We start from the raw sequence: 21,264 nt of genomic DNA, 5'->3' as shown, positions 1-21,264 counted from the left end.
CAGAGAAGGATTAAGCCCAATTAAGAATCATGTATTCAAAAAAAGAATTTGTCTGATAACTCAAAAAATCAATTCTATCCAATGAGTATACTGCTATCTCTTCAAAATAGGCAGTAAAAGGTCCTGGGTAGGTGAGGGTACTGCCTCTTCTTTACAGCTGGAACAGTTTTTTGGTTTTTTTTTTTTTTTTTTTGAAATGGAGTTTCACTCTTGTTACCCAGGCTGGAGTACAATGGCACAATCTTGGCTCACCACAACCTCTCCTGGGTTTGAGCAGTTCTCCTGCCTCAGCCTCCGAAGTAGCTGGGACTACAGGCATGCGCCACCATGCCCAGCTAATTTTTGTATTTTTAGTAGAGACGGGGTTTCACTATGTTGACCAGGATGGTCTCGATCTCTTGACCTCGTGATCTACCCACCTCAGCCTCCCAAAGTGCTGGGATTATAGGCGTCAGCCACCACACCCGGCCTACAGTTGGACCAGTTTTAACAGGTCCTGGACTTTATGACCTGATAAGTGTCTTTTAGAAGTAAAGCTGGTAGATGAGTGTGATCTGTTTACAAATTTGAAATTTTAAGGGATCTTATTTTTTTCATAGCCGCTTCATTTCAGGTGAAACTCTATTTACGGTGCCTTTTGTGCGAGCTAGCACCTGGGCTTTCTTCTCAAACCTAAATTCCCAGTATTCTATCACATGTGTCCTATGCCCAGTCATATCAATCTTTTTTTATTCTGTGAGAACAATTTGCTTCCTTATCTCTCCATGTCATTCATACATTCATACATACTGTTCCCTCTGGCTAAAATATCTTTCCCAACCTTCCTTTGTTTTTTTTTTTTTTTTTAGGCAGAGTCTTACTCTGTCACCCAGGCTGAAACGAAGTGGTGCAATCTCTGCTCACTGCAAACTCCACATCCCAGGTTAAAGTGATCTTCTTGATTCAGCCTCCCAAGTAGCTGGGATTACAGGCACAAGCCACCATGCCTGGCTAATTTTTGTATTTTTAGTAGAGTTGGGGTTTCACCATGTTGGCCGTGCTGGTCTCAAACTCTTGACCTCAGGTGATCTGCCCGCCTTGGCCCCCTAGTGTGCCTGATCTTACATATTTTTTTGATATGTTACTTCTTATGACATTGAAAACTTCCTTTAATTCCTGTTCCTTCATGACATTCCCCATTCCAGCCTGCAGGTTTGTCTCCTCTCTGATTCACCTATTCCAATGCCTATTCTTATAAACATCAGTTGGGTTTCTTACCCATCTCCAAATGATGTACTTGAGAACCATATCATTTTACTTAGGCAGATCCAAATTTTGTGGGTACAGAAGTTTATGCAATCTGGGATGCCCTCTTTATAAAAAAAATACAATTTTAATAACATAAAATTAGGTATATTTATTGAGAACTAGGAAAGAAATCACAACAAATGCCTGAACTTTAAAGACCCAACTCTCTTTTTTGAAGACCTCTTTTGTTGATTTACCAGAAATGCTTACATAGAAATATTTCCTAATAGCAACCTGGCTTTTTCTGCCATCTAGAATGCTCTGTAGCTGTCAGTATCTCACAGAAACCTGTGCAGTTGAGGGTCCCCAGAGCCTAAGGCTCATTGTCTTTATAGCAAATCTGTCTTTAAAAAATGTATCTCTGTATCTCCAAGGCCCAGTACAATGGTTAGACAGTAGAAGGTACTTCATAAATGTTAGTGATGACAATACTGAATTTTATTTAAAGGTTAAGAAATTCTGTCACTCTTTTTTGTTCCAGAAAAAGACATTGCCAGAAACCACCCTTCCCAATGTGACTTAGACAAGATTCATAGATGACCCCCTTGCTCACATAAGGCAAGGCCAGAGGCTGACCCTCCAAATTCCCTTTCTTTGCCTCAAAAATGATTAGTGGAACTGCTTGTCTCGTCTGATCAACTGGAACAAAATGACTGTTAAAATCAAACTTCCTCGAGATCCCTGACCTCTGGTCACCTCCAGCTGAGCCAGCATCCAGCTTTTCCCAAGAATAGACTAGACTGGCCTCAGGGAAGACATTCTCCAACCTACCAGCCTATCAGGCCACCTCTGATTCCATTTCCCCACACTGCTTCTTTCTAGCTTTGTTCATTCCTCTTTTCAGAAGCTTGTAGATCTTAGGGTCACCTCCTTCTCCCCAGTTCAACAGTACCTTCTCCCAGCCTTCTAGGATGTCTCTTGCCAGACTTTCAAATTAAGTCTCTCCTTACTAAGTCTGAACTTGCTTTTTATGTGATAGTAAAATTATTGAAGAAAATAAGTAATGAATGAATGGGTGTGAATGCTTGTCAAGCAATGAGTATTCTTTGTAACTCTTTCCTGTGCTGCTGCAATGATAATGCTATTGCTTTCCTTCTGAGCCTATGTGGTCTCTGTCTTTTGACCTCTGTTGCTTCTGCCGGTTGCAACACACTCCTCTGTCAGCCATTACTATAAGCTTAATCTGTCAATATTGTCATACAGTTCTGACCTCTCCCTTCATTTTGGCTTAAATCCTACCTTTGTTATAATTCAGTCTGGATCCTAATCCATTCAGACTTTTTCCTGGCTTAGGTTCAAGAAAAGCTGACTCTGTTCCTACAATCAAAATTGAGTATGCGAGTTAGCTTTGAAAAGGCCTGATAGCTACCCATTGCAAAAAGTTAGTGAACAGGCATTCCACATGCAACAATTGCATGTAAAGTATTGGAAGTAGGAATTTGAAATTCATGCCTCTGGACAATAAAATCAGCCATGTTTTATTTTAAATTGGTAGAATAATGACAGAAGTTTGGAGAGAAGCATTTTATGGATGGATATTGATTGGGATAAAGATTACGAGCATTGGTTTTTTATGTGTGAAATTTCAGATATTGGCAAAAGCCATAAATAATATAATATATGAAAAAGTACTGAAATTAGGTTTTTGGGAGACATTTGGATTCTATTATTTAAAATCTTTGAAAAATGCTGTGATCTGTAAAATGAAATCTTGGAACACAGTACATTTTTGCAGTACAGATATAGTTTCCAAATTTTGGGTAAAGACTAATATTTTCTCACCTTTATAAAATACATTAATTGGATTCTCATTTGATTTTACAACTTCATGTTAATTATAGAATACAGATTGGCATATTTAAAATTTTCAATGTTTTGAACATCTAAGTACATAAAGTACAGTTTTAAACTTATTCTTTCATTAGATGAAGGTATATGTTGAAGAAAAATGAGTAGATGATGAAAGTTCTGTATTGGCACCCTGCATAGGCACAAGATATTCATATATAAAAATGTGATTAAGATAATGTTAAATTATAGAGTAATTTTTACAGTCTTGTTTTATAGATTAACAAATACAAACTTCACCAGACATTAAAATCCATTATTTCAGATAAGTAACAATGATTTATAAGAGCCAAGTGGTAGATTTAACACAACCTCACATTTTAATAAAAGTGTTACAAAGTTTTAGTTATTAAAAATTCAAAAAGGTTAACATTTTAGATATAAAAAGAGCAAGGCACAAATCGATTTAATGGGAGATAGAGGGTAAAGCATGCAATGCTTAGACTTTAAAAATCCAATTATTCCTATTGCTCTGCATATATTAGGCAGTCATATTTTAGTGCTATCCCATGCCTCACTTGTCTTGTTGCCTCTTATCAGACCTCCTGTTTGCATTTTAATTGACTTGGGGAAAAGCAAAGGGGAAAAGAAAAGGAAGTTGTAAAATTAAAGAGAGGGCTGTGCATATTTGAAAGCACATATGTGACCCCCCTCTGACTATGTTATGCCAATGCTTTAAATATCATTCCGCTCTAACAGTCAGATCCCTATCAGTCTGACCAGTTTTAAACGTCACTTCCAAATTTAAATACATTATTTTGTGAAAGTTTATGCCACCACTCTTAAAAGTACTTAATAAACACAAAAATCATAGCAGAGTTACTTGGAAACACCTACTAGGCTATACACACTTGCCACATGCTAAAAGAATAGGCTACAATTTTGTTTATGTTGTTATGTTTCACACCTATTTAATGTCTGCAAACTTTTATGTTCTAATCTGAAAATGAGGACAGTGAGAGCAGCTTTATAAGAAGGCGACAAGAATGAAGGAAACGGTAATGCTTGGGCATGCCTGAGGAAGTAGCTTCCCTGGGAGAGTCTTACGGTGTTTTGTTAGACATTCTGAAGCGCTTTTGTAGCTGCTTCTTGGGCAGTGGTTCTCAAACTTCTGTCTCCAACCCTTTTTATACTGATAAAAATGTTGCTGAGAACCCCAAAGACCTTTGCTTCTTTGGATTATATCTTTTGACACTGACTATATTTTAGGTTAATATATATTGATTTTTTTTCAATACCTGTAATAAACTCACTGCATCCCAGAATAAACAAACGTTATATGAAAATCTAAATTTTCCAAAACAACAAATAAAGGGAGAATAATGGCATTGTTTTACGTTTTTCAAAATGCTTTAATGTGTTGCATGAGACTTAGATCCTTACCTCAGCTTCTGCTGTCAGTCTTCTGTGATGTGTTGTTTTGGTTGAAGCGTAGAAAAAGTATCTGGCTTCACGTAGATCTGGGCTGGAAAAGGTAAGACCTCGAGGTCCCCTTAAACAGTTTAGGGAACGCCTAGATGTCCTGAAGCCACCCTTGAGAATGCTGTTCCGGAAAATAGAAGCAATGGGGAGGAGAGGCGAGGCTGTGTTTCCAGCACTGGTTTGTGCCCAATCTGGGAAAATTTGATGGAAAAACACTAGAGACGCTGAGACTTACTTTTTACCTTCAAACTGCCTTTAATCTGATTCCCTGTCCATTGCCACTTTGCTCCTGCCAGGAAGATCAAAATTCTGGTCTGTACTCATTTCACAAAAGAACCTGGGAAGAGAGGATAAGAGCTACTTGGATAATAACACATTCCTATTATGCAAGTTTTACCATACAACATGAGGGAAGGGGGCAATGTGGTTTGATTTATTACTGAATATTATAGATCCTTGAAATATACAGATATGACATTTGCAGTTTCACAAATGACAGAGAAGATGCATGGCAGGTAATCATGTCACTTTTTTCAGAGGCATGAGTCTGGAACAGATGGTAAAGCTAGTGGGTAAGTGTGATTAAATCACTGACAAGAAGGCTTAGCTGACTCCCAGCACCTCCATCCCAGTGTAATTTGCAAATGGCCACTCTTATTGTGTAAACTGCTCCCAGAATATATGCAATTATTGTTGAAAGTCTTGGGATTTGAAGGCATATTGTTGTTTTGTGAAAAATGGCCTTGGGAAATTAAAAATCCAACTACTACTCTTGAAAATGGAAATAGAAAGTGAAGCTATAGTGCTCATTAAAAAAATAACTCTAGATTTTGTTTTGGTCTAATATTTATGAAATAATTAAGGACCCAAGTATATCATTTAAATTTAAGTTTTATTGCATTTTATGAAGGTAATTAGATGTAATTGTGGTATTCACAAATTTGGCCATTTGGAAATGTCAGAAATCTCCTGTTAAATCTGTATTTATATTTAATGTTAGATTAATCAGTGTTGTTGTTAATTCTCAGCTTTGTATGGCTTTGAAATCTTTGATTAAATCTATTCTTAGGAGAAACTGAAAAGTACTGATTGTTGGTTATAGTTGCTAGAAACTTTATAGAAACTTTACAAAGCAAAAAAGAAACAATATCAAATAGAATTTTTTACTTTGTTATGTAAAATTTTGTGTACTATGTATTTTAAGATCATCTATGAAGGACTGTATTTAAAAGGCATCAAATAATTGCCTCACCTGTATAAAGTGCTATCTAAGTGTTTGCTATTTTTACGCTTTCTTACAAACACCAATTTAATAAAAGAAGAAGAGAAAAACAAAACAAGATAATTTTTTGAGTGCCTGCTCTGTACCAGTTACTTTTTTAGGCATTTGAGATAGACTGCCTAGAACAGAACTAGATAGTGTATGTTACACATCACAATATTTTATTGCGTAAAATTCTCCAAATTCTTACAAAAATTCCTTTTTGATTTCTCTGTGTCTATATGTGTGTTTACTGTAACTTATTCAAATTTGCTCTCACTGAAATATATTATTGTATGTGGCAATTCCCAGATGTTTATTTCCATCTGAAATGCTAAACCAACTATTTCTTAATTACTGTTAACTGATGATGGAAGCTTAGACAGTATAAACTTTATTAATAAACTTACTAAGCAAGAAAAAGATAATTTGGCAAAATCTGTTGACAGGTTCATTCTCTAGCGATACATTATATTTTGATTATTTGTTGTTTATTGATACTCCTTCATTTCTGATAGAGGAAATTTTACACATATAGGTGAAAACACATCAACTTATTAACTTTAATAAAATACAAGATGTAGAATATGATGTTTAAAAATAAAAGACTATAAGATTTTTATACTGTTTAGCTTAAATGTATAACTAAATATATTATAAGAATGCTAACACATTTTTAGAAAGTCTTGAATCCTTGGTCTAGATTTTCTTATATCTAAGCTGCTTAGAACTTTCACCTAGAAAATCAGCCTTAGATGATTTTAAATGGTTTAGCTTATCTATAGCCATCTAAAAACTTGCTTGGGACTTCTGATTCTGGTTATATATAGTATCAGCTAATTGAAGATTATCAAGGTATTGTCTGCTTAAGACATGGAAACACCTCATGTTTGGCTAATTTTAGTGGCATATGAGTTTTTTCATTTTTAAACAGTACGATTTTTTATGTAACCTGAAAGTTAACTCACTGCTACTCCCTCACCCAAAACCTTCTCAGACGCCCCATTCACACCTCTCACATCCAGTCATAATTAAACACTCTTTCTGTGTTCTCACAACACTGTGTACATATCACTATTACGGAATTGGTTATAGCTTAATATGCTAAAACGGGATGGCAAATTTTAGGGAACCAAAGCCTTCTATTAGTTTCTTCCTCTAATACTTCAGGTAGTGCCAGAAATTAGTAAACCCCCAACAGGCATTTATGGGGATCAATGGATTAATCTTGAAGTGGCTTTTTTACGTAAAAGCATAATAAAATTAACATGATTTTTAAAAAGCTGTCATATGGCATGTGCTGGATGTATTTTATTTTCTGTCCTTTATCTTCTTTATCCTTTGGGGAAGCATTCTCACTACATTCTTGTTCCATATGGTTAAAAGAGAATAATTCAAACTCCCTACCTTAGGGGTGAGCATATGATCCAGGACTTTTGGAGTTTCTTTTTCACCCAATTGCCCAGTTATGAGAACCAATGTATTCCTTTATTTTGCTTTTGATAATTCTAATGGAGTGTCACACACATTTAATAGCATCCTGGCTAATGTAACATCTGCATTTTAGAATTCGTCCATCAGAAATATTTATCCAGTTCATGTTCTTTAACACTTTCTGAACTACAGCTTGATATGCATATGAAATTCTATTTTATTGCCTCTCTTACTACAAAAGTTTTTAACTCTCACAAGTAGTTTTATTTATTTTTCTTTGCACAGTATTTCAAGTGTTTTGCACGGAGTCAGTTACTTTTAAACATAGTTTTTATGAATGATGTTTTCTTTGCAACTTGTCTTACTTCTTTCTTGAATGTCTAATATCTAAGGCTTTGTTTTGCATTCTTTTCTCATGCTTGCCATTTGTCTTGATGTTCTTCGATGATTTTTTTCCAGCCTATTTTTCTTACTTAAAGAAAGACATAGACACATCCATTTTAAATTTCTGCAATATTTATCTTAAAAAAAACCCACACGATGGTTAAAGTAAGATGTCCCACTGCATATCATAGATATTGGTAATGGCTTATCTTTCTAAGTTTCTTTATTAAAAGAGAGAAACTGCTAAAGAGTAAATATTTGTTTTTATTTTCATGGATCTCTTTAGCTTTTGACTCCCCCGTGATCACTCAAAAAAGAAATAAAGTGACATTTTTACTTTCCAGAGCCTACACACAGCCAAAAATGGCTTTAGAGCTCTATGCATCAGTGAATGCTAAAGAAAGAAAAATATTTCATGTTATTTTTAGTGTTTGCATGTTAGCATTTCAATTACATGCTTATTAGTGTACATTCTTCTTAAGTTTGGGGTTGGTTTTGATGAGTGTGGTAGCATAATATTTTTTAGAATGTTTTATTACAAAATCAGCCAATACTGTTTAAGAATTACATTAAAATTGGCAAACTGCCAATTGAAAAAAAACATTAAAAGTGGATAGTAACTGAATGATTATTTTAATTAAAAATATATGTTTGTGCCTAGTGACATCATTTTTACAGAAAAGTGGTATTGAATGTTTTAGGGTACATCCATCTCGCAGCTTAGACATTAAAATGTGTTGAGAAATTAATTTCCTTGCTATTCCTTTTTTATTTTTGAAATGGAACTTCGCTCTTGTCACCCAGGCTGGAGTCCAGTGGTGTAATCTCGGGTCACTGAAACCTCCACCTTCTGGGTTCAAGAGATTCTCCTGCCTCAGCCTCCTGAGTAGCTGGGACTACAGGCACTTCTAACCATGCCTGGCTAATTTTTGTATTTTTAGTAGAGACGGAGTTTTACCGTTTTGACCAGGCTCTTCTCAAACTTTTGACCTCAGGAGATCTACCCACCTCAGTCTCCCTAGGTGCTGGGATTACAAGCATGAGCCGCCACTCCCTCGTTACTATTCTTGAGCACAATGTAGTGAAATGACCTATTTGGAGCCAGAAATTAACCAGCAATCTATACAAGCTCTTGTTAATCTTTTCATTCAAATTATAACCTTAAATTTTAATCTCAGAAGAAAATTTTTATCACTCAATCTGTGAAATACAGGATCCAAATAAATAGTTTTTGCTTTAATATTTTTTACACTTCATAATTGCTTACCCTGTAGAATACTTATTGCTAGTAATGTAATTATTATAAACAGTACCTGAAACATTGATTTCTAATCAAGTTCCATGACTAACCAATCTAAAACATACATTTTCAGGAGATTCACCCCAGGGTTATCTATCCATGGATTTTCTTTCCCATTACACTTTAAAATTGACTGGGAGCTCCTATAAAATGCTTACTGGATGTGCCTCATAACAAATAAACAGTAATCTTTGAAGGTAGGACATTGGGTTATACTTTTTAAAACTCTGCAGATAATTTTAAGGTGAACCAAGATGAAATACTATTTTTTGAACCAAATTAATGTTCAGAAACATGTTATTCAATTTTTAATCATTTGTTGAGAACTAATTCCTTGACAAAAAAGACATTCACTTTGTGGTTAATGTCAAAATTTTTCATAATGTCAAAAATATTTCATATTCATTTCTTAATATGAAATATGTTGTAGAAATCCCTGATAATCACAAACATCTGCATTTTAAAAGATTTCCATTATTGTGAACTATTTATTATTATTATTTGGATCTTCCTGGGGAGGCTTTATCTCACTGGGAGGTAATCCATGTTAAGTTTTAATTCACAAAATGAAAGTTCTTGAGAAAGGGTTGAAGCATATAGGTCATTAGCAAAAAGTTGATGTTGAAATATTCACTGACGTATCCATTATAATAATGAATACTAAATTAGTATAAGATTTATTTTCCTAGAATAGTAATTTTCCCATGCAAGCACTCGCAATATTTTATTGCAGTAGGTTCACTTCTAAAGCTGTTTCTGAATACATGTGGCACATGAACAAAATCAAATTGGTAAAAATAAACATAGAAATGAGGGATTAACAACAACAACAAAAAACCCTAAAGTTAAATCCAACGTTTTGTTTCAGCACAATAAAATGCAATCTACTGAAATAAAATCTTTGATTAATTCAAGAAGTAGTTTAGTAGCAAAATTTAAAGCAATAAAATTATTTTGGTAAGATTATTTAAAAATAACCTAAATTTAATATTCTTATCAAAAGATACTTCTATTATAATAAAATATCAATTTTCAATTATAATTCTTAAAATATTTATTAAGTGCCAAGTTTAATGATATGCTGTACCAGAGACATAAATATAAGTAAGAGGTGATTCCTGCCTTTAAATAGGTATTCATGTGTAGATGACACAGACATATGCGTACAAATCGCAAGGTAGTGACTGCTATACTAATAAAGTGTGGCCATCAGAAGAGGGCATGTTTCAGCTATGAGGCATTGACCAAGGCTGACCAAAGGAAGAGGTGTTGAAATGGGTTTTAAAATATCAGGATAAGTTTTCTATAGGGAGCACAATGGGTGAAGTGAATCGATAAAACTTAGAGCATTCTGCAGAAAGGTAAGGTATTCGACAGGGCCAGAAATGATAGTGTAAGTACAAAGACCAGCTGTTAGTGGGGCTGTAGTCTCCTTAGCCCCAGATGATAAAGAGCATTGAATGTTAAGCCAATGTTCCTGCTCTTCTTCCCAGGGTCAATGAAAAACCATTCAAGCAATGTAATTTTGAGTTTCTTAAGACTCCTGATTCCTTGGCCACTTTCCTTAGCCTGACACCAGTTTGCCTTCCCACAGCCATACATGAATTTTCTTTCATATTGATCATTTTGCTAACTAAAATGTTTCACAATATCTTGATTTCTTAAAAATCAGAACAAAAACAGTGAATGTCCCATAAATAAATGTACACATAATATATATTCATTATTTCTCTTAAAGATGAGTCACTATGATTGAGGTTTATAATTTCTTCAGTATGTGCAAATACTATATTTTTGCTGTATAAAATGCAAGCACATGTCAAATACAAATTTAGTTTATAATAAGTACTCTGAAAAAGCTTTGCAATATCCCACCCAATAAATAATGCCTACCTCATCTGAAAAACTTGAGAATTAAATCAGAGGAAGGAGTTGCAAAACTAAGGGATTTCTGCGGAAAGACTGTACAAATAATCACCCTGAGAACACAGCTGTGTGTTTTTTGTTATTGTTGGATTTAAAAAAAAATGGTTTTAATCTTAAGATTTCTTTTATAATCTTGGGAAATTTTAAGTTTTCAAAATGTTTAACTTGTTGAAAGTAAGCAAGTTAATACTACAAACAAACATTCATTCATTTAACAAATATTTATGAAGCACCAATATAAGTGAGGCAACTTTCAAGGAAAAGAGCATGCAGCCATGAAACAGAGTAGAACTGTTCCTGATCTCATAGGGCTTATATTCTAGTGAGGGTTGTCAATATGTGGGCAGAGTCAAATAATAGGGAAATTAGTGTACAATGGAACAGATAATGGATGCTGTTGAAACAAGAAGAGATTGGATTACTAACAGAAGGGGGAATTTGTTCATTTTTATTAAATAGTTGGGAAAGGGTTTAATAATTAAGTAGTATTTAAGCCATGTATATAGAAGGGAGCAGCAGGAACAAACCTCAAGTTTGAAGAATGTTCCCTGCTTCAAAGGGGAAGCAAGAAGTCCCACGCAGCTGCAAGACAATAAGTCAATGACAGAATGACCAACAGGAGATGAGGACAAAATGTGGAGCTGCATGGAACAAGGGAGAGGGAGCCAAATTTCTTGGGGCCTTGCTGGCCATTTCGGGACTTTTTCCTTTTACTGAGTAAGGTAGGAATTCATTGGACAGTCTTACGTTTTAGAAGAATTAATCTGGCTTTTCCTAAATCTATGGAGAATGAGGGTATAAGGAGTCTATTGTGATTACCCAGGGCAAAGCTGATAGATGCTTGCATCAGAGTGAAAGCCGGGAAGGCAGGGTCACATGGTTCTATTCTATGTGTATTTATTTTGAAGATATAAGAGGTATGAATATCAATATGTAAAATATTAAATTCTATCTACCTACTTAAAATTATCTACATATATGTGACAGGCTTTTATTATTACCAAAAACACAATAATCACAAAGGATTCTTCAACCCTAAAACAGTTAAGAAAATATTTCATATATTTTTCATTGATATCAAGCATCAAAAAGGAGAGAGGAAAAACTATCTTTGTAATTGTTGTGTGTCCAATCCATGCGTTGGCCTGTAAATATATTTACTTATAGTATCTGATTTGAAAAATAAACTGTTAGTGAGAATATATGTAGATGTTCGTTTCCTTCTAGTCATCTATAGTGACTGTGTTATTGAAATCAAATTTATAAACTGCCTGCCTATGTAGACACTCAGAAAATTACAAATGCATTGATAACATCATTCCTTACACCTGTCCCTATACAATATAGAATCAGTATCTCTTCTTCCTGGCTAGGTAGTCATTCTGAATTAGAGAGTCTGACTACTTCTGATCGAAAGCCAACAGTGGAACTTCAACCATTACTTAAATGTAGACTGGAGACAGAATCTGAAAAGGTTTTTATTTGGAAATTACTGAATAGCATACTACTTCAAACTTATTAGCTTAAAACATGAAGCATTTGTGATTTCTCATAAGTCTTAGTGGATCTCAGCTTTGTTTCTTCACTTGTCTGAAGTTTGCTGGCAGGCTGGTAGGGGCTAGCTTGTCTAGGAAGTCTCAGCTGGTATGACTCAGCTCTGCCCCTTGGATTCTTCTCAGAGTGAAGATGGAAGTACAGGGGGCAAAGTGAAAAATGCACATACTTTTTCAAGCCTCTGCTTGTGTCAAGTCTGATAATGTCCAATTGGCCAAATCAAGTCACATGGCCAAGAGCACATTCATGGTGTGGGGGTAAAAGGTCTCTGACTATTTAATAAAAAGAACTTCAAAATCAAAAGCACTTTAAGGAGCAAACAAAACAAACAGCCTCAACCACAAACACAAAAATCAGTACAACCACCATTTCTTTGTCGTGTCAAGTTTGGAAGACAAGCAATTTTGGTTAAGGCCTTATTCCAAATTCTGACCCTTTGTTGTTCACCAAAATGTGGTTGCAGTGCCTAGAACAGAAAAGTGATTTAAAAGCTATTTTAAAAAACTTTCAAATACTCCCCTCAAACTTTACCCTGGTAAGCACACTAATAGAATCACACAGGATTATATTTTGGACACTTAGGTGAAAAATAAGAGATCGTAAGACATGAAATTCAAGGACTATTCAGTTTAGTCTTTGGAAAAAGGCAAGGCAATTTCTGGCTGGAACTGATTCCCTGACTTACATTGTACTTGATTTCTTCAAATTTCAATAATCAGATCTTTGAAAATTTCACTCCATGTACTCTGATATCTTATACTTTTATCTTTCATTGACATCAGACAATATCTAAATTGGCTATTGCCAAATATAAATAAAAATAATTCAAAGATGATTAAAATATTAAGGACATCTCAAAGGTACAGCAGTGTACCAGTCTAGCAAACTAGTCCAGAAAATGTAAACAAGTCCTGTCTAGTGTTTTCCAGAAGGTCTTTTAATATAAATTATTAATTTTTAAAATTTTATAATAAAATTAATATAAACTTCATGCCTAGAATTTGTTAAATTCATTCTTCCTCCTGATAATTATTCCAATTAATTTGTAGTCAAGTAATGGTGATTATGGAAATGTTAGAGATTCCACATCTTCTTATTCTGACTATAAACCACAATCTGAGTAATTTGCTGCTTCAATAATGTCAAAATTAATAAGCTAAAGTCAAAACAGTATTAGGAGTAGTTTCAATATTTACTATAAATATACCTAAATATGCTTTAGACAAGATAGGATTAAGTAAATAAAAGCCAATGACATTAAGAATTTATTTTATCATTACCAAAAGCTACATATAACATCTCCTGTCATTCTTGATTCAATGCCTTTGCCAGTTAGGACTGCAATATGTACTTACCCATATCCCAGTGACCCGTAATCTGTATCATGATGCCACTTTCTCTTCTTTCCTTGATTAGTCGTTGCTGTAACTGCTGTAGCTGCTTCTATGGTAGTTCTCTCTTTTCTGCCATAGATGGAAGCCATTTTGAAAGTTCTAACTTCCAATTGAGTAGCCAGGAATTTGTGATATTGATAAATTTTTTTTCTTGTGAAAGCTTTGTGTGTGTGTTGTGTAAATGTGTATACCTAAAGCCTTTAATTTTCCTACCTTATTATCTTCTTCCCCTTAGACAAATCTCAGTGGTTATTATTGTATCTAGAGGAGCAGCTAAGAATAACCACTAGTTTAGAGATAGAAGTCTGAAAATTTCCTGAATCTAAGCAGTTAACCTTCTTTCTGTGTTCCTTTTGATGAGATTCTGTACTGTGACTATTTGTAAATATAAAAGCAGCTCCTTGAGACAGATGGTTATTTACAGTGTTTTCTCTATTATGCAGGATAAATTATTAACAAGAAAATAATTGAATATTGAATATGCCCTGGCAAAGAAACAATCTTTCACCAAGTCTGTCACACAGTATGCTGCAAGCATGCATTCCAATTAGTTGAGTGGGCCAAGTAGATTTGTGTATCAAATTGTTTAAATTCATGATCCAATCCAGCTTTCATTAAGAACTTAGTACAATTGCAAATCAATTATTATTCAAGTTTGTTAACTTTCTGCAAATTTCAACTGTATCTTATAACTCATGGATTTAAATCATAATTCAATATGCATACAATTGAAAAAGTTTTCTCAAAAGCTTGTTTTCATTAATTTTCATTTTGATAGCATTACTTCACATCTGATCAAGTAATTCATCACATTAACATATTAAAATGCATTCATGGGAAATATTTTACGTCATTTTTATATGTAATTTTTTAACTACCAAGGATTGGAATAGAAAAGAACATAGCTAGGAGAGGGAATAACTAAATTATTTTAATATCTTTGGATATCAATAGGAAAAAAGGCAAAACTGTTTAACAATTATAAAATAACAGTAGCCTATATCAATGGTTCTGAAACTGTGCTCCCAGTATTGGGAGCATCAAAAGTACCTGGAAATTTGTGATAAATGTAAACTTTTATACCTCAGAACTTCTAAATCAGAAACTCTGTGAGTAGGACCCAGCCAACTGTATTCTGACATCAAAGTGATTCTGATAAAAGGTAAAGTTGCACAACTACTCTCCTATTGAGTTTTTATCTCTTCAAGCACTGTTGCAGTCATATTATCATTTAACCTATATTTAAAAGACAAAACTTTATAACAATATTTAACAAATGAGAAAAATGGAACTCAGGAAGATTATGATTCACTTTTTCAAAGTTCCACAGCTACATTGATGGCAGAACCAATATCTCATTTGACTTTTACTAACATTTGTCTCCATTAAAAAACTCATAATTTTCAGCCTAAATGATTAGACACATTAAAGGAAAAGGAAAGTCTAGGTCAGGCAAGACATTGACTTTGGCATGATGTTGAAGTAGAAGGACAATCAATGCACTTGTATTTACTGAGTGGGCACTATAGGAGAATTCTCTGGTAACATGAGGCTGCAAAAATTATGTTACATAGTTTCTGCTATGGAGCAAACTACTGTTCTTTCAACAAGTATTATACCAGTGACTGTGGTAGGTATAGCAGATACAACCAGAAGCAAAACAGAGTTCTTCCTCTTAAGGATCTTGCCACCTGCCATGAGACACAGAAAAAAATGGATAATCTCAATATAGAAGAAAATATATAAAGGATACAAAGGTCATCATGATGGGCATATAGGAAAAATGCTTCACCTGGCTCTAAGTTTAAAGGAAGAGCATGCAACACCTAATCTTTCAATAGAGCAGGGGAGAAATATCTTAATCCATAAAAATAGCTAAAGATGTAAGAGAGAAGAATGGGCATGCATCTTTATTATCCTGTCATTTGTTATCTAAAGAAGGGTGTAGACATTTTTAATTTTCATTATTATGAAGGACTATTGTCCATTTATTATATATATGTATGTGTATATATGTATATGTATTTATATGTGTGTGTGTGTGTATATATATATGTGTGTATATATATATGTATTTTAAATCCAAAATGTTTCTAATTGAGTTTTCTAATTAAAATGCAACAATTTAAATATTTCAGAGCATAAAAATTAACATTCATTCTGTTCATAAAAATCTCTATAATTTGGAAGATTAAAAATAAAAAGAATAGTTCACAGCTTATTTTATATTTGAGGGTATCAGATACAAAAAATTATTGACAAATAAAGGTGACTTGAAGCCACTAGAGAATATTTACAGTCAATGCAAATGTGGGAGACAGCTTTGAATATGTTGTAGAATACATGTAATAAAAATATATAATATGTACAAACTTCTGCTGCAGAGTTTGTATAACATTTTGAAATTGATGAAAATATATTATTTTCATAACAATCGCAGCAAAGTGCAGCACAGTAATGTTAAGCTATTCAATTTTTTGCAGATTTGAGCTCATATTCAGTTTTCTGTTACAAGTGGATGTTATATATGGTGAATGTTAAAAAGCAAACAGGCAAACACCTAATATATTAGAGCAGATGAAGAAAAAATAGCTAAATCAGAATGATTTCTCTACATTTTCAGTATGTGAGCCAATGAAAATAAAAATTTACTATTCAGCCTTTTCATTTTAATTATTGAAGTATATTGTTTGTTATTATCATTACCTGATTATGGGTAATATTTCTATCAGCTAACTAATTTCTAATGTGTAGCTAATAGGGTAATAAACATGATGAAGGATAAGAGGACTTTCTAACCCTTTGTGAGTCCACAAAAATACTCATTTCTGGGACATCCAAACAATACATTGACTTCACTATTAAGTAATGTCAGTGTTAGCTACAGTTCTGACTAACTATGCACAAATTCTTTTTGCAACAAGGTGAGACATAAATAAATATCCTGTCAGTGATATTAAATATTTATTACATTAAACTTTTAAGTATTGAAAACAACAGTTAATCTCAGGAATAAATATTACGATAGTTCACAAATAATTGGATATTTATAACCACAGTAGGTTGCTTTGAGAGTGTGCTCTCAGCAGGGAATTAAAATGCACCTCTGTGCACATGCTGACACAGGAGAGATGAAATGCAAAATCAAGATCTCTCCAGAGGACACCAACATTCTTGGACTAGCTCCAAAAGGAGGCAGAAACTACAGGCTAGTTCTAATTTGGTATCTGATAACCAAGAGAGAAGGCCATTGTTGTGGAGGTGATGAATGGGGAGGCAGTGAGTAGGGGACATTACAGAAATAGCAGTTGTGACAGTTGTCTGGGTTAAATTTTACAAAGAATATTTTAAAAACAAGATGGACCAAACAGAACCAAACCATCTCTCTATCTTGGGTCTCAGTGCTTTTGGGAAAAGACAGTTATGGAGAAACCATATCCATCCCAAAGACCTTAAACTGGAAGCACAGTCAAGGCGTTCTAATGCCTTCTTTGGTTGACAAGTTCTAACCCACCTCAGCCCATCACAATCTCAGATGTTGTCTGTAATAATGCGTGGTTGTCCTATGTCAGTGGATCTAGACATCATCGGAATAAGCAACCATGTCCCAGAACAGTGCTTAATGGAAACAACTAAGTGAGTCTAGGATTAGGTCAGGGTTTGATCTTATCTATGCTATCTATGGACAAAATTGTTTCAAATTCAGTCTAGCCCGGAATAGAAAGGTAGACAAGTCAGTCTAGAATAGAGATAAAAATTATTTAAATTAGTTTTACAAGTGGATGTTTTAAATGCAAGTCTATTATGACATGTTTTCCAGACTCCTTAAAGAACTATCTTAGAAATGAAGTAGTATCATTTATTCAACTTCAGAATGAACTCAGTTAACCCATGATTTAAAAATGAGGCAAAAATTGTCTCAGAATAGACTACAGTTAAATAAATAATACTTATAAGTCTGTATTACATAACGATACTCATGCATATAAGAAATCATGGTATTTCTCTATTTACAATTTTGAAATTTCTGTTTTCCTATTAAAATAAACAAAAGTATGTTATCTGTGCTAGGGGGCTTTATGTAGCCAGGCGGCATTACTCCAGCATTGAGCCCTGAAAGGAGGAAACGAGGTGATAGGATAGGGAAAGAGCACGAAGAAACTTACAGAAAGCTGCACATACATTTGTTCTACAAACAAATCTATTGCCTTAAACCCATTGCTAGGTTTCCTTGGGGACTGTTGTCTGTTTTGTTTTAGGGAAGTGGAAATGTATTTATATATTTTAACTGCTGAATTAATGGTTAAGAATTCAACATGATTTTTATTTCTTTTAAAGAGTAAGATTAAAATTGAAAATGGTTTCTTTTGTAAAAAAGAGACTACATGCAGTTTTATCCAAATACTTTTTAAATGTGTTTAATTATTTTATAACCAGCAAACATATTATATAATTCATTTTTATGCAATAGTAGTAGATATGTTTTTGAAAGTTTAACTGATATTTTTTAAATGAATAGAATAAATATTTAATATCACTTAAAACAGAATATACTAGCCTGCACTAACCACTCTTTTTGTTATATAACTATTCAAATACACTTTCTTATTCTTGCAGTCAGAATTAAGGACGAAGTTGTAAAAAAAGGTAAATATATGGTAGATGCTATTTATTCTTTTTTCTGGTAATATGAGTTATAGAATTATCTCAGATAATTATCTCAGATATATTTGAGTTATACTATCTGAGATAACTCAAAATAGAGCTATCTCAGATAGTATAGTTTCTTTTACATTAAATATATTCTAAATCATAGGAAATATTTCAGTGTTTCATCCAAACTTGTCATAAGTTCACTTTATTATTTTCATTCTCCTGTTTAATATTCCCTTCGAATAACTGCAACATTCGTGGTGAATTTGATTCTGAGTTTTCAGTGGCTGTGAAAAGTCCAGTAAGTCATAGAATTAGTAGCTATGGAAGAACTTCTGAGAGTAATTCAGATTCTTATATTGAGAAATATGAATTAGTACATTCAAATATTAACTAAATCACTGCTCACCTCTAACTGTGAAGGAGCGGTTGTTTCAGATTGTATTGCATTTACTCAATTTATTTTAACAGTACTAAATGCAAATTTGTACAGTAGTTCATTTTGAATTTCTTTAAATATCTCTAGTGTCATATATAATAACAAATGAATTATAATGTATATTCAATGACTATATTTAGTGTCATTCTGCTTCTCATTCTTTAGAATTTTAGAAGACCACCCTAGATAAAAACAGCATCATCAAATTCTGATGTGGAATTTTTTTTTCCTGTTGAATAAATATTACAAAAAAGCCAGGGACATTAGTTAAAAAGAGCATTAAGAAAACACACCAAATGTCAATCCAAGGTAGAATGGATAAATAAAATGTAACATACCTATGCAATGAATGCATGCAACGATGGAAAAGAATGAGCACACAGCAGAATAAAATGTGGAGTGAAAGAAGTAAAACAAGAATAATACATACCCTGTGATTCTTTTTAAAAACCGTTTATAATCAGACAAAACTGTTTTACATCATTTAGAAGCACATACTATAAAGAGTTTCACAGCAAGTCAAGGAAAGGGGACCTCAAATGTTAGTATAGAGGGGTTGCCTCCAGGAGGGAGAACAGCCATTTGAAATAGAAAGTGGCACAAGAGGGAAACCTGGGTGCTGGCAAGAGTCTCTTTCTTGACCCGAGGGGAGTTACCTGGGTGTTTGCTTTACAATAATTCATTAATCTCTATTGTCTTCTGTATATGTGCTCTAATTCTCAGGAAAAACACATGATGGTAATGACAATGATGATGATGATGATAGGATAGATGGATGGTTGGATGGATGGATGGATGGATGGATGGATGGATGGACGGATGGATGGATGGATGGATGGATAGATGTAAAAGAAAGAGAATGAATCAAAATCAAGAAAACTAGGATATTTGATCTACTGCTGTCTATTTCATCTAAGAGGTACAGTTGAACTGGCATAGAAAATATGTCATAAAAGGTCATGGTACACACTTTGGAAAGAAGTCTAAGACAGGGACTAAAAAGTTGGGTCCAAACTCAATATCCATACTTACACACATTCTGTGTGTATCATGGAATTTGTCACTTCAGTTCTCTGCACCTCAGGGTTCTTATCTGGCAGCTGAGGTAATAACCATTTATAGAAAAATCTGTGATCATTTCAGTGAGATGATACAAATTATTTGGATAATATTTTTTATTTTCATACTTCTCACTCCCAATCCTCCAGTTCTGTACACGAGCATGTAAAAAATGACGGAGGTATAATTACCAATAAGTACCTGTACTTTTACATATTTCATGTATGCAGTTTTTTGTTCAACAAACTTTTGTGGGTTTTTTCATTTTAAGTTCAGGGGCTACATGTGCAGAATGTACAGCTTTGTTACATAGGTAAACGTGTGGCTTGCTGTACAGATCATCCCATCACCTAGATATTAAGCCCGACATCCATTAACTATTCTTCCTGATGATCTCCCTCCTCCTACCTGCCACCTTTTAATAGTTCCCAGTATGTGTTGTTTCTCTCACCATGTGTCCATGTGTTCTGATTACTCAGCTCCCACTTGTGAGAACATGTGGTATTTAGTTTTATGCTTCTGCATTAGTTTGGTGAGAAGAATGGCTTCCAGCTACATCCATGTTCCTGCAAAGGACATGATCTTCTTCCATTTTTATGGCTACATAGTATTCCATGGTGTATATGCACCACATTTTCTTTATCCAATCTATCACTGATGGGCATTTAGGTTGATTCCATGTCTTTGCTATTGTGAATGGTGCTGAAATGAACATACGAGTGCATGTACGTTTGTAATGGAATGATTTCTATTCCTTTGGGTTAAGGGTCAAATGCTATTTCTGGTTCTAGGTCTTTAAGAAATCACAATGTCTTCCACAGTGGTTGAACTAATTGACACTTCCACCAACAGCATCCCTTTTTCTCCACAACCTCACTAGCATCTAGTGTTTTTTGACTTTTTAATAATAGCCATTCTGGCTGGTGGTTTTCATTTGCACTTTTCTAATGATCAGTGACGCTGAGATTTTTTTCATATGTTTGTTGGATGCATATATGCCTTTTAAGAAGTGTCTGTTCGTGTCCTTTGCCCACTTTTGAATGGGGTTGTTTTTGTTTGTTTGTTCTTGTAAATTTTCAACAAACTTTTGTTGAGTAAAACACGGTGGTCATGAATAAGGCAAAGGGTTTTATTTTTATGTTACAGGCACATACTCACACATGCTCACATGCACACTTGTACCTGGGCAATTTTTTTATTTTTTAATTTCCTTTTATGACTTGGTATCTCTTACATGCCAAGGGAAAAAAAATATCAACTAATGATTATGCACCACTTTTCAGAAATATTGAGGTCATAGTCT

The 21,264-nt window shown here is 33.9% G+C and overlaps 1 protein-coding gene and 1 long non-coding RNA gene across 2 annotated transcripts in view; one reads left to right on the top strand and one right to left on the bottom strand.

Moving 5' to 3' along the window:
• SPAG16 (sperm associated antigen 16) overlaps positions 1–21,264 on the top strand; it is an 818,550-nt gene that overhangs the window by 631,620 nt on the left and 165,666 nt on the right. The gene's annotated exons all lie outside the window — the stretch shown is intronic.
• Positions 3,655–20,600, bottom strand: LOC116551474. The gene is made up of 3 exons (XR_004268954.1): positions 20,413–20,600; positions 4,647–4,648; positions 3,655–3,667 (listed from the first exon to the last, which is right to left on the bottom strand). It is a non-coding gene; the product is annotated as an uncharacterized LOC116551474 (long non-coding RNA).

The sequence above is a fragment of the Sapajus apella genome, unplaced genomic scaffold (genome assembly GCF_009761245.1).
Source record: "Sapajus apella isolate SASKATOON/1434 unplaced genomic scaffold, GSC_monkey_1.0 scaffold10, whole genome shotgun sequence".
In the NCBI taxonomy this organism is placed as follows: Eukaryota; Metazoa; Chordata; class Mammalia; order Primates; family Cebidae; genus Sapajus; species Sapajus apella.
This window is presented reverse-complemented; position numbering and strand designations above follow the sequence as displayed.